Below are 14,782 nucleotides of genomic sequence, written 5' to 3' on the forward strand. Positions count from 1 at the left end.
ATGAGGTCCGGGCGCTGTGGGAGAACTACCGGCCTGTGTACCAGGAGCCTGACCAGCCGTGGGAACCAGGGCTGTCGGGGCCAAAAAGGGGCGATCAGGAGAACTTTGCAATGATCCTGCTCGATCTTTGTCAGCACCCGTGAAATGAGGGAGATGGGCGGGTAGGCGTATGCCAACAGCCCCTCCCATCGCATAGTCAGAGCGTCGATCCGCCATGCCCCGGGGTCGGGGCCCCTGGCGCAGTAGATCGGCAGTTGATTGTTTGTCCGAGAGGCGAACAGATCCACATGAGGTCGGTCGATAAGCAGGAAGAGCGACTGGGCCACACAAGGGCGGAGGGACCATTCTGTCGGGACGATCCAGCCCCGGGAAAGAGCGTCGGCCGTGACATTCTCCTTCCCCGAGATGTACACCGCCGACAGGGCGATCCCCTGCTGTATGCACCAGTGGATCAGGTCCCACGCTAGTGCACACAGCAGGGCCGACCGGGTGCCCCCCTGGTGATTGATAAACGCTACCACTGTAGCGTTGTCGGAGCGCACCAGGACGGCCTGCCCGACTAGCTGTGCCCGGAAATGCTGGAGGGCATTCCGGACCGCCAGCATTTCCAGGACATTGATGTGGGTCGAGTGGTGTTCCGGGCCCCACACCCCCGCTATCTGGCGGGGGTCGAGGGTCGCCCCCCAGCCGTACAGAGACGCGTCGGTGACGACGGTCGCTGATGGTCGGGGCGGGCGGAACACCCGACCACGTGTAAGGTTGGCGTCCTCCACCCACCATTGAAGGTGGGGGGTCAGCCACGGCGTGGTAGGCACCGGGAGGTTGACCGAATGACAGCTGGGCCGAAAGTAGGAGAGGAGATGGAGCTGGATAGGTCTCATCCTCAGTCTGCAGAAATCTACTAGGTCTACCATGCTGGCCATAAGACCGAGTAACTTGAGCCAGGCTACCGCTGGCGCCACCGTAGCCCCCAGGAAAAGGGCCACGCACTGCTGTAAGTTCTGTACCCGTTCCGCCGAAGGGCGGGCTAGCCCCCTCTGAAGGTCGAGAGCCGCACCGAGAAAGGTGGGCACCTGAGAGGGGATCGGATGCGATTTCTCGGAGTTGATGAGGAACCCCAGGCTGGACGTGAGGCGCCAAGTAAGTGTAAGCGCCGCGTCCGTTGCCTCCCGTGATCGGCCCACAATCAGCCAATCGTCGAGGTATTGAAAAATCAGCAGTCCTCGTCTCCGAAGTGCTGCCCCGATCGCCCGTACCACTCGGGTGAAAACCCGAGGGGAGGTCGACAGCCCAAAGGGGAGCACCCCAAATTCGTATAGCGTCCCGTTGTAGAGGAAGCGCAGGAATTTGCGGTGTTCGGCCCTGATGGGGACATGGAGGTAAGCGTCCCGAAGGTCCAAGCTTGCCCCCCATGCGGGCGTTTCGATTGACTCGAGGATTGCCCGCAGCGTTTCCATGCCGAAGCGCTTTGGGCGGATAAATCGGTTTAGGGGCTTTAAATTCAGGATCGGCCGCCAAGCGTCCGCCTCCTTCTTGGGAACTAAGAAGAAAGTGGACATGAACCCCGTCCGTGTCCCCTGGTCGGGGACAACGCGTATTGCCCGCTTGAGGAGAAGGGAACTGATCTCCCCTTCGAGGGCACGGCGCTTGAGAGGGTCGGACGGGGTGGGCGTTGGCCGAACCAGCATGTCCAACGGGGGGGTCCTCGTGAACTCGAGTGCGTAGCCGTACTCGATCGTCTCGAGGACCCATCTGTCGGACGTGATCTGAGCCCAGGACCCCAAAAATTCCTGAAGGCGGCCTCCCACGGGTCCGTCGGCGGGAGGTCGCCTGGAGACCGGGAGGTCACTTCCGCCACGCCCCGGGATACCGGGGGGCGGACGCACGAAAACCACGGCCTGGCTGGGCCCGCTGTTGGCCTTGGGCCGGCGTGCGTGCGTTCGGTGGTCCTTGGTTCCCACGAAAACCGCCACGGGCGGGTCTCTGTGGGCGCCTACGTGGAATCACAAAGGAGGCTTGTTTGCCTTTCCTTGCCGCCGGTACAGAGGTCCGCGGCTTCCTTAAGTTGATTTTATCCGTGGCCTTGAGGCGTCTGGCTTCGGCCTCCATGGACTCCTGGAATTTCCCTGCAAACAGGTCTCGTCCCGTTAGGGGGAGCGCATCAAGTCGTTAGCGAGCCCCGACGGACGGGAGGAACAGAGCGTCTAGGACGTTTGCCCTACGTGCAGATGTTGCTAGGGTGGAAACCCTCGTAAACTGATCTAGGACCGTGCGCAGGCCATTATCCAGGCAGTGGAGGGCCGCCACCATCATGTCCGCTGGGATTGCCGAGTCCTCGTCGCCGGCAAGCGTGAGGTACTCGGACAGAAGGAGTAAAAAAGACGATGTTCGCATGCCAAAGCGTGATGCTGAGTCTATCTTCCAGGCTGCTTCTTCCAACTTCCCCCGCGCCTTGTCGGCGAAGGGAAGTTTAGAAGAGGTTGCCCCCTGTCTGCGGTCAGCTTGTCTGCCGCCGAGTCCGGCAGGACTGGGGTCGAGAAATATTTATCGAAATCCCCGGGGGGAAATCGGTAATATAAATCCGCCCGCTTGGGGTAGGCCGTCCAAGAGGATGCCGACATGATGCCTTCGATGCGGTCAGCGCATACCCGGTCTAGCGGCATCGCCGGGAAAACATTCCCACTCCTCGGAGCGGGGCCAGTCCTTCTCTTAAAAGACCGTCGTTCCTCGGGGGCGTCCCCCGCTTCCTCGGCGGGGAGACCCAACACCCGGGCCATGTCCCTTTGGACAAGGCGCAATTCAGTTTCGGCAATCGAAAGCCGTTGAACTGCCGTGGTCAACTCGTCCTCTTCCGGGGACGAGTCGCCGGACCCGGGGGGGTCGGATACACTCACTGATTGTTGACCCAAAGGCAGGGCTGTGTCTAACAAATCATGGTGTTCTGCATCCCGATCGGATACAAAGGATCCGGAGGGGTGTATGCTAATCCCCGTCTGGGACTGTGGACGTGCACCCGTGCGTGACCGCACATCACCCTGTTCCATCACACCCCATGCAACCTCCTGTGTGGTGACCGTGGGACGGTGGCTGGGAGGGGAGGCCGGTGGCCGGCTGACCGTGCACGGCACGCCGCCTCGATCCTGGCGCACCCAGCCATGACCGGATTGGTCGGGCTGGGTGTACGGTCCCGAAAATTGGGAAAATTCCTGAACCTCGCGCCGGCCGGATATTGAGGCCGCTAAGGTTTGGAAAGCCGTGAGGAATTCGTCTCGGGAGAGCGGCTCGCTACCCCGATGATGCTTCCTATGGCCGTCAGGAGAGGAGTCGTCAGACGACCGAAGATGACGGTCTTTTCTGGTCCTCTGCCGCTTATTCGGTACCCGCTCACGGGACGAATCCGAGGCTCTCTCTGAGGAAACTTGAGTGACAGGGATGCCCGAACAACGGGTGAAACCCGAAGACGAGGGCGGGCCCTGTGAGTGGGGTATCCCGGGGGAGTCCCAGGTACCCGACTCCGCACCCATAATCCTTCTCCCCATGGCCAGCGCCCCACAGCCTATGGCGTGGGCAGGTGCCTTGTGGGTCTTAAAACCTCGCAAAAGGCCGTCGCCAACCGTTGTGGGGGAATCCACGGTGTCGGTGCGGGCCGGGTATTCTGAGCCGTGCGGAGGGGGGATGCCCTCCGGCTGCAGAGACCCCGAGGCAGTGCTGGGAGAGTGGGCGGTGCGCTTCGGAACGGAGCCACCTTTTGCCCTGCCTCTCTTGGTCGCTGCCCCGGCACCGTTTTTCTTGGCCTTGCCGGGGCGTTTGACCTTCGACTGGGTCGACCCACGCACACTGACCGAAGAGGGGGAGCGGGAAGCAACCCCTCTTTGATCGGTGGGTAATCCGGCCGACGTAGCCGACAGAGGCTGCGTGGGCCGGCTGGAGGACTGCAAGCCGGGCGACGGAGTGTCGCCGGTGCAGCCCCCGAGAGCTCCGACTGTCCCGGGGAAACGGACGTAACCCCAGTAGCGACAGCCGAAGCCCTCCCCAGTTTCTTAACACTACTCATTATTTATCAACGAAATCAAACTATAGTTTATTTCACAACTCACTACAACAACAACTACAACTCTACAATTATCAAGTCTTTTTAAGCACTCTTAGCGAGGAAAGGTTTAGTTATAACGGTTGAACTGTGAAACAGATTTAAAACACAACCTCACCCACTCGCGGCTAAGAGAAAAGAGGACGACTCCGTGACGGGCATGTCGCGGGGCGTTATGGGTAGGACGGTGGAGGGCGCTATTGTGTGTAAAAGTCTTAGCATTCTGCCTCGCGGCATAGGGAATATGCAAATTAGTAATTCGACTCTACCGGTAAGTAGAGTGAAGTAGACTCATAGTTATCACTCAATGAGTGCAGCCAATCAGCTGCCAGGAACCAATGTCAATGGAACAAATGATCAGATTCATACACACACCCAACACGTTGTATACACCCTGTCTGTGTGTTGGTAGAGTCACACAATTTACTCAATAGTACTCAGCCAGAAAATATTTGCTAATTCATGAACTACTCCCCCTATCTTTTGGGAAAGATCATTTTAGATGTACTGTACATGTATACAATTTGTAATTTTTGATTTAGTTCAATCATCCGGATCCAGTGTCAGAGTAATATTATTTTATGCCTGTCATCAGTGGCAAGAATTAATACAAGTTTCATGCCACTACATCCATTGCAATTATAAGTTATGGATGTCAAGGGGCAACATTTGAGACAAGTTCCGATTTGATACATTGTTACAATTAGGAGTTACGAACATTCCATGCTGTTATCAATTTAGCTTATTCACATGTCCAGATCTGGTTTCATAATCATGACATTTTTATTCTAAAATGAATCTAAGTGTCAACGACAACAAACTTCACCCTAATTGTAAGTCATTAACATTGCAATTAGGCATATGAGTTACATGTCAGGACACTCCAGGGTTTTTATTGTTTTAACTTACTCATCCGGAATCATTGAAACACTCATAAGGTTCATTCTTTTAATTTGACTGTGCAATATGTGCAAGTCTGTTGTAATGTTGAAGTCAAAGTTATAAACTTTAGAACTTCAACTTTCATTTCACTTCAAACTTTGATTTCCTTCTAGAGTCACAAAATGAGTACAATAGGCTGACTGACTGGTACAGCTAGGTACAGCACACAAAGAAACAACCAATAGCTAGGTGCAGCATAAAAAGAAACAATCGAACCATGTACTAAATATCCAACTTGTACACGTACGCCTACATTTTACACATAGCTACATTTGCCATTGTTGTCTGTCTACGTGGGTGTATTGTATCCTGGATATTGAACTTGAAATCAACTTTCAGTTTGCAAGTTACCATTTTTGCCAGTCTGTTTTGCACTATTACAGAGTTTTTACACACTGAGTCAATATAGCACTATGCTTTTAAAAGCATATGGTTGATTTTTCTAGTATGTTTTCCTACTAATTGGATTAAATGTAGTATAGAAACCAACACTGTCTTCAGTATATTCATACATTAAATAGCAATGATTCAAGTAAGTGGATGTGATTCAGAAAGACTAAGGGGTTGTAGGCCAAAATTACAATCAATTATCATTAAACACTGGTTCAGGCAAAGTAAGGCAGAATGGTGATATAATATAATCAAAGTCTTATATAAGCGCACGTATCTACCAAACAAGGTACTCAAGGCGCCGAGTGTATACTAACTTTCAGAAAGATAGGTTATTGCAGTGATGGATTCTGAGACCCAATTAAGTAGCACTTATAAGGGTTTACAAGGTGCTACGGCGCATGAAGCAGCCACAACCAGGAACACCGGGGCAAACCACCATTTCTTTTTGATGGGACCAACACATGGGACCATCGGCTTTACGTCCCATTTGAAGGACGAAGCAATGGTAAAGTGTCTTGCTTAAGGACAAAAGTGTCATGGCTGGGGACTCAAACCCACACTCTGCTGATCAGAAACACCAAAGTTTGAGATCGGTGCTCGTAACCGTTCTCCCACGTCAGTTCCACAATGGAAATTGTTTCTTTGATGGAATGTGGCACAAAGAGCGTGTCATGAGGAATATTTCCTGTCAAAAAACCAACACAGATTTGTCTTTTGAAAAAAAGAAATAACAACAGCAGCTGGTTTGAATATTTAAGTGCTCTTTCATAACTCATGAGAAACTCTCTGTTGCATTTTCTGTGCATCATCAAAGACACCATTCCCCGAATCCCTATCCGCCCCACTAGCATGACACCCCAATCTTATCCAAACAAATAGGAATGGAGTGACATAGAATAGAATGATATTGGAGGATTGAGGTCACCTGTAGGCAAAAAGGCCTATACAAAGTAAGGCATGTACGTGTAAACAAACGCAAACAAAATGCCTGTATTACCTCTTAGTAAAATTACAAAAATGGCAAACAAAATGTACATACCTTTGTTAAATTTATGAAAAGTAAATAAAGAAAGTAAAGGAGAAGTATTTTTTGACAAGCATGTCTCATTTTATAATCAGTGATTGTATAAAGTACTGACTAATGACTAAAGGCAAGTAAGATCATGTACTCGAGTCTTCCACTGATGGTATTATACATTGAACTAAATTGGCTATTTTCTCTTTTAATTCACAGTTTCACGTTTCAGCAAGTCCTTTCAGTCAGAATGGCATCCAATATAACAACTCAGTCAGTGCTAGAAGGACAGGAAACTCTGTTAAAAGAAAATGGCATTGACGGTCTGAAAGCAGACTTTAAAACACTTTCATTGATAGAAGCTGATGAAACACAGGAAACCCAACTAAAACAGCTTCAAGGAAAACAAGCACCCCGTCAGAAGATTGTTTCCAAGTGTAGCAAGCATACTGCCAAGGATCTTCTCGTGTATTGTGAAACATGCAAGAAACTGATATGTACAACTTGCATTGCAAATGACCACAGAATGCACCCTGCAATAGAACTGAATGAAGCTTCAGACAAAAGTAAACGTCATGCCACAGAACTTCTAGCTAAAGTAGGAGAGAGTATCAAAGCCTTCGACACTGCTATTCAAGAAATAGACTCGTCTCGTAAGACGCTAGACTCTATGTTTGCTGCAACCAAAGAGAAAATCTCAAAGAAAGCCGATGAGGAGATTGCCAAAGAGCCTGCCAGGAGAGAGAAGCAGAAACTGATGCAAGAGGCAGAACAGATTTATAAAGACAGAGTCAAGACAATGGAAACTGCACGAGCTACAAACAGCAAAGAGGTCAACAAAGCAGAGCACAAGCAGGATGAGGTAAATCAACTCATGGACCAACAGATCAAAGAATACAGAGAGAAGAAATCAACAAAAGTACCTGATGGGCTGACTTTTATGGACTTTAAAGAAGGCCAGAACTCACTAGGGAGACTGGTGCTGAATGATGAACAACAAGTAGAATCAGCAACTTCTGTTCAGGCCACAAGGCCAACATTTCAATCCATGAAACACTTCAAACAAGATAAATGGACATTAAAAACAGAAATAAATAGATACAAGAACATGAAACAACAGATAGTGGCGATTCGTTTAAGGGGTGTTGCTGCACACTCTAACAGTGATATTGTTGTGGCAGATTGGAAAAATACCAGCTTGATTACAAAACCAGCAGAGAGCAACCCTCAATCCTATGTTGTTCCAAAAGAACTATCAATCCAAGGTCTTACCAGACCAACCAAAATGACTGTGAATAAGAATGATGAGCTCATTGTTCTAGATGATCAAACAGTCAAGATCTTCAACAGGAATTACCGGCTCCTCCGTCAGTTCAATCCAGGCAGTAAACCATCATGTATTGCAGTGGATGACAACAATCTGCTAGCAGTTGTTTCATATAACAAGGCAGAGATCTCTCTACACAAACCAGATGGATCCCTCATCAGAACACTGTCTGCTCCAGGGATTTATGAATACTTGACTACCTACAAACAGAGACTTATCTTTACCAACTGGAATGACAAGAAGTTAGTATCAGTAACCTACAATGGTGATATGGTATTCTCAGTAGATATCAATGAGTCTGGGCGGCCTCGTGGTGTGTGTTGTGACAAGGATGGTAGCATCTATGTTGCTGTATGGAGAGGACCATACACATCATCAGGTGAGATCCATCATTACAGTCCTGATGGCAAGTACATTGGATGTATCATCAAGGATTGTGCTCGTCCCAATGGTCTCACATTCACACCAGCTGGTGACCTGGTTGTGGCTAAAGACAATTCAGTTCATATCTATCAGCATGAATAAAGACATCAAACATTATGCTGGACCACAATCACAATAACTTTCAAGCTGAGATAAACATTTCGACAACACAGAAATTACAACTGTCACCATTAGATGATCAGTTGTATCATTTATAAATAATAGTCAGTTCTGTGGTTTATCAGTTTATATAGTATATAATTTTTAAAGTTAAATCAAATTTGAATCCTTTGAGGTTTTGTTGTGGCATTTCTGTGACTTAACAACCCCTCTAGCACCAGTAGTACTCATTAATACTTTAATGAAAGACCATACTTTGGTAATTAATTATAACATTATTGGTACTATAAACTTTCAGCTAGTAAAAGCAGATTTTGACTCTATAAAGCATTTTGAGAAGTTACGTGGTCAAGGAAAATATGTAAGTATTTAAGTTTGAATTTGAGAAGCGTTACTGACAGTAACGGTTTTCAGATTATGTGTTTTGAATATGGATTATTCATCCTGCCTGGACATAATCACTCTGATTTTAGGTCGATATCTCATTAACACAAACACTCATTGAAATGAATTGTTCACAGGTTACATGAATCTCATAAACAGGAACACTCATTGAAATGAAATGTTCTAAGATTATGCATGGATCTCATAAACAGGAACACTCATTGAAATGAAATGTTCGAACATTATGCATGGATCTTATAAACAGGAACACTCATTGAAATGAAATGTTCTAAGATTATGCATGGATCTTATAAACAGGAACACTCATTGAAATGAAATGTTCTAAGATTATGCATGGATCTTATAAACAGGAACACTCATTGAAAAGAAATGATCAAAGGTTATACATGGATCTCATAAACACGAACACTCATTGAAAAGAAATGTTCTAAGATTAAATGTAGTTTTCTTGTGTATATATCGTCAGCGTTTTCACGAAGCTTAAGGGCGATTCCATGGTTAGTCGCATTACACTTTTTAGTGTCATTTCTTGATCTTGGTGCTAGTAGTTCTATGTGAGATATTATTTCCACTAAGTTTATAGACTGATTTGTACTTGACATCCAAGGCTTTGAAGTGATGATATTAAAAATGTTACGGGCGTTGTACTCTGGATGTTATAGCTTTGTAAAAAGCGGTCAGTCGCATTACACAAAAAGGACATGATAAAAAAAAACTTGTCTCAATTCAAAAGTTTCCTCAAACTAAAAAACTTGCAAAGGTTTTACTACATTTAGCACACATCTCTTATACATTAGTATCCAACAGGATACTTATAAATAGTCAGCAACTTGAACTTTTAGATTTACGTGGCAAAACCATGGTTAGTCGCATTACGGTTAGTCGCATTACAGTTTGTCCGGCCACTTAAGCCAAGCCCAATGGAGCCCAAACTGAGTTCTTGTTTGGCAAAATTGGGTTCATTCCTTATCAACAAACAAAATAAATTAATTTCTCTTGTTTTTACTAAAATAATAATGCCTTTTCTCTGAAAAATCATAGAAACAAGGCTGAAATGTGTATTTTTAGAAAAGCAAACTTACATTTTTCGGAAATATTATTATTTCCCATTTTACTGACCACCTTTATTTTCAGAGTTGTGCATTCAACATAAAATGTTAAATATCTTGCCGAGTATGTAGGAATTGAACAAAAATAAAATCGCAGATTTAAAGTGACTTACATACATGTAACCATGTCCCTGAAAAATCAAAGTTTGGGTTATTGTTTAAAAGTGGACTGTGAATTTAAAATGGCCTTGTTGGTTATCACAGGTTCCTCAATGCAACAAACAATTTGTTTTGTGTTGAAAAAGTGTATAAAACAAAACAAAAAACCTTCTTGATCACCCATCTCCTCGACTTTACCAGGATACATTTCACTGCATGTTACACCACACACCACTGACCATGCATTGCTACCCTTGCATCACTACCCTGGTTTGTAAGGCAGTATTTTGTAGTCATCATGTTTCTTCTTTCTGAAGGAAAATGGTGGCAAGAGGACATCAGCTTTTTGCTTTTGTTTGCTCTTTTGGGAGATTTTTCTGTGCTCTTCTTGAATTCCTTGTATTTTAACATCATTCTGCTTTTTCAGCCTAGGCAATGGTACAACATGTACATATGTCCACAATTTGTGCAGTAAATTAGTTCCATTACTTCACTTTTCTACTCAAAATTCTCAGAAATGTTGCTTTTCTTTATTTTGTTTCATATGTTAATGATAATCTAGATTGGAGTGGCACATGTACAGCACATGTTATAGTTTTCAGCATGGAAAAATGCATTGTGGGTAGGGCATGAGTGGCATCTGCAGAGCCCCAGATCTCTTAATTCATGTAATATTGTCCTCTAGTAAGTCAAAACCAAGATATCCAGCTTTGCTGACCTCTTAGCGCCTCCTCTTGAAAAAAGATTTGGTTAGTCGCATTACATTGCATGGTTAGTTGCATTACCGGTTAGTCGCATTACACTTTTTGATGACTCGTTATTAAAATACACCAACTAGAGTGTTGATTTCTTTACTCATTTCAGACTTGGTAATAAGGGTAGAAGCATATTTTGAATTGCCATGAAGATAGTCAGTGGATTTTTCGTGCAATTGAAATAACTTCATCTCTCGGTTAGTCGCATTACGCCCTGTTGAAGCTCCCACAAGTACACTCACATATTGCTTAAATGAGAAACACAAATTAAAATTCATTCTGGATTTTAAATAGTTGTACCTGCTGCTAATCACAACTATTAAAGTTTTGCTGGAAGAACCTTTGTGGGGGACAATATTTAACTTTGAAGAAATCACCTTAATGTGCTCACTTTTTAGGGTCTGTTCACAGCTTGTGCAAACATGAGCTGAATTTGTACAAAATGGTACAGAGTGTGTAAAAAAAGTTAATGTCTGTTTCCTTTCATATGTTAGCTATAACTTTTACTTGGAAAGAAAGTTGTTACACAATTTTTATTTGTTGGTGTCATGTCCATGTTTGCTTGGAATCGCCCTTAAGGTTTTGTTGTTTACATTTTTATTTTTTTACATTTCTGTTGATAATGCATGAAGACCTACAATTCGATGAAGTTTCTAAGCTCAGACAGCTTTACTTTTTTAATTAAGCTCATTAGTGTTTTCATTTTTTGCACAAACGTGGCAATTTTGGTTTCACGAAGTAGCACCCGGACCTGTTTACCGTTGTAATGCATGGAATGCACTCGAGTCAAAGTGTGGTAAAAAAGTTTTCACGAAGTAGCACGCAAGTTGTGTGAGCGTGCGTGCGCTGACCTCGTTTCATAAGTAATACAAAATACTGTGTTGTAGCATAGGCGGGTGCTACTTCGTGAAAACGCAAAAAGACATATAGTTGCACTTTTTGGGTTTCATGAAGTAGCACGGATCTTCTCTTGTGTCTAGTTTAATAATTAATTATGCAAATGAGTCAAAATAAGATTAATTGTAAGTTCAAGTCATCAAGTATCTACATTGAGAAATTTAAATGGAAATACTTTGAAGTTTTGAAGGGAGGCGGGTTTCTAAAAAGTGTTCAGCTTCAGAGGCCGTTTTCTCCGATTGTTATTTTTTGCTGGTTTAGCAGTGAGTGGTACTTCATGAAAACGCTGCAATATAGTTAAATTGGGTAAAATGGAATGTTCAAGAGATTAAATTTTCATCCACTACATGCAATTACAAATAATTGTAGACAACACATTCACTGTAACTGCAGAAAAATGCAGATTTGTGTAGTTTTTCCAACGAAATGTCTCTCTGTTATAGAGACTTTTTTACCAAAAGAGTAACAGAGTGACCTAATTGACTTAGTTGTTATTACCATTTTTTCTCCAGTAACCAAATACTATGGTAATTATATTTGTAAGAATTTAACTTTGGAATACATGTCCGGGCAATATAGCTTTGCAGCTTTAATTTGATGTTAACTTTATAACAGGTAAAATGTTTGGTGTTGAGTGCAATGTGACTCTTGTTACTGTTGTTAGTCACGGCAGCCTTAACCAAACTGCATGTTTTTGCAGTTTGTTTGTTTGTTTGTTTGTTTGTTTGTTTGTTTGTTTGTTTGTTTATCTATGGTTTATCTCACCCTCATTTCATCTTCCTGGTGTTCTCTTAAATTAGTTTTGAATCAAGATTTTTTGCCTAAGCTAGAGAATCTCTGTTGCTACTCTTTAATACTTGTTTGGACTACACCGCATTTCATAAAGTCTTATTTAGTTTGTATATGTTTTTTTTTCCAAATTTCGTTTTTCTTTTTCTAAATATGTACATGGCTCACAATCTTTGGTTCAAGTAACAAGAACTAGTCATATTGGTTTCTTTTTTTTTGCTTTTCCATATTTAAAGTAATTCTTCATTTGTATGATATCATTCCAAGTTATAACTAACAAAGAGTAAACATTGAAATAAATATTATAATACAAATCACTGTTTTGTTTAATCGCTCCTTGTCACTGGGTGAGCTCATTAGTCTACATGTAGTGGTTAAGATCTACTCTAGAATGAGGAAGGTGGACTACCATATCAAATGTCTCAGTATTTCAATATTATTCAAACTTGCTCCTTGTCACTGGGTGAGCTCATTGGCCTAACAGTTAAAGGGACACATTGCCTTGGATCGGTCGAGTTAGTCTTTGAAAAGCGTTTGTAACTGTTTTTTATAAAATGCATATGGGTAGAAAGATGTTGTAAAAGTAGAATACAATGATCCACACACACATGCCTCGAAATTGCGTGGTTTTCCTTTTACCTCGTCGACTAACACGTCGGCCATTTATGGGGGTCAAAATTTTGACTCCCATAAAAGGCTGACCGTGTTAGTTTGCACAGTAGAAGAAAAACCACATAATTTCGAGGCAAACTTGTGTGGATCATTGTATTCTACTTTTAAAACATCTTTCCAACCATATGCATTATATAAAAAACGGTTACAAACGCTTTTGTTTTGACCAACTCGTCCGTTCCAAGGCAATGTGTTCCATTAAGATCTACTCTAGAATGAGGAAGGTGGACTACCATCTCAACTGCCTCAGTATTTCAGTATGATTTAAACCTGCTCCATGTCACTGAGCGAGCTCATTGGCCTAGCAGTTAAGATCTACTCTAGAATGAGGAAGGTGGACTATTACTCAACTGCCTCAGTATTTCAATATGATTCAAACTTGCTCCTTGTCTTTGGGTGAGCTTATTGGCCTAGCAGTTAAGATCTACTCTAGAATGAGGAAGGTGGACTACCATCCAAACAGCCTCAGTATTTTCCCTAAGGAAGTCTTTATCGAAAAACACACAACAAATTAATTATCTTTTGCAGTTATAATATCAAAGTATAACTTGGTTTGAGTGTGAATAGTTGATATTCGCTCCCCAGAGGAAACAACTTGCAAAAACAATGATAGCTTATATTGTTTGTTCACCACAAATTAAACCATGTTATATTTGTCTTACTATACTTCATACATCTTCAGTTACTGGAACAATATTATTTGGAGCGAGGGGAAATGGCGTCTGTGAAATAAAACCTACCTCTTACCTGTTTCCATGAGTTAGTCTTCATCACCAGCAGTTTGTGAGCACAATAAATCTTGAATGGCACACCATTATGCACAAGCAAATCCATCACTGAGTGTCAATGAACACAACTGTTGGTTTGAAGAGGTTAAGATATAATCAATTAAATTATCAGTAAATTATTAATCAACTGGTTTAGAGGACAACGAACCACAACAAGGCTATACATTGAAGTGCATGAAAGTGTGGTGAAACACAGTCAAATAGTAAAGAATGCAAACTCTTCCAGAGCAAATTACAAACATTGTCCAAAAAACATCAAAACCAGTTGGGCCTGTTTTTTGGGTGTCAGTCGAAAGGTTAAATTAAATGCAGTTTTAATTGAATTGTTAAACATAAAATCTCTGTACCAAAATGGACATAAAAACCCACATGTAATCCCTAATACCTGTACAAGACCTGTCTCCAAATTGTTGCACAAACGAGGATTAGAAGAGATCAATAAACTGCCTCCATTGTTTATATTTATTTTCTGTTTATGGGAGGCAAGTTCAAAATACTAGTATACCATGGCAGATTATTGGCAATGGACAATACAGGAATCAATGTGTGGTAAACAGGGTTTTAAACTAGCGGTTTTCACCTGCCAAAGTATTTGATGAATAAGGGAATAAAAGGGTAGCGACGGGTTCTTAAATGGTCTTTTAAAACACAAAGGGTCATTGCTGTGTGATAAAGGCCCGAGCAAGGTTTTAAACGGACGTTTAAGAACGAGTCACTACTCTTTTATTCCCATTCACAAATGCCCTTTTGTTAAAAAACACAATTATAGACACTTTAACAATTGAAAATTCGAGGTTTGACATATTTTTGGGAAGAATCTGTTTGATGCACGTGGGTTGTGTGTACGCGCACGCTTAGATTAAGCGCTGTTACTAATAGCTATGAATTGCGTTCCCGTGATAGTATTGGCGAACGTTAGGTTGCGTAACACAGTTTTTGAGAAAGAAGTAATATCTCA

General features: G+C 43.4%; 2 protein-coding genes across 9 annotated transcripts in view; one reads left to right on the forward strand and one right to left on the reverse strand.

Annotated features, from left to right (window-relative positions):
* LOC139949514 (uncharacterized) overlaps positions 1 to 14,782 on the reverse strand; it is a 266,216-nt gene that overhangs the window by 201,890 nt on the left and 49,544 nt on the right. The window contains exon 1 of one of the 8 annotated variants that reach the window (XM_071947885.1): positions 13,784 to 13,861. The exons of the other annotated variants lie outside the window; for them this stretch is intronic. The gene's annotated coding sequence lies outside the window, so the exon portion shown is untranslated. Of the gene's footprint in view, positions 1 to 13,783; positions 13,862 to 14,782 lie in introns of those variants that run through there. 8 annotated transcript variants of the gene reach the window in all.
* Positions 1 to 14,782, forward strand: part of LOC139949512 (uncharacterized) — a 287,926-nt gene that overhangs the window by 30,703 nt on the left and 242,441 nt on the right. The gene's annotated exons all lie outside the window — the stretch shown is intronic.

This window comes from Asterias amurensis, chromosome 17 (genome assembly GCF_032118995.1).
Source record: "Asterias amurensis chromosome 17, ASM3211899v1".
Classification (NCBI taxonomy): domain Eukaryota; kingdom Metazoa; phylum Echinodermata; class Asteroidea; order Forcipulatida; family Asteriidae; genus Asterias; species Asterias amurensis.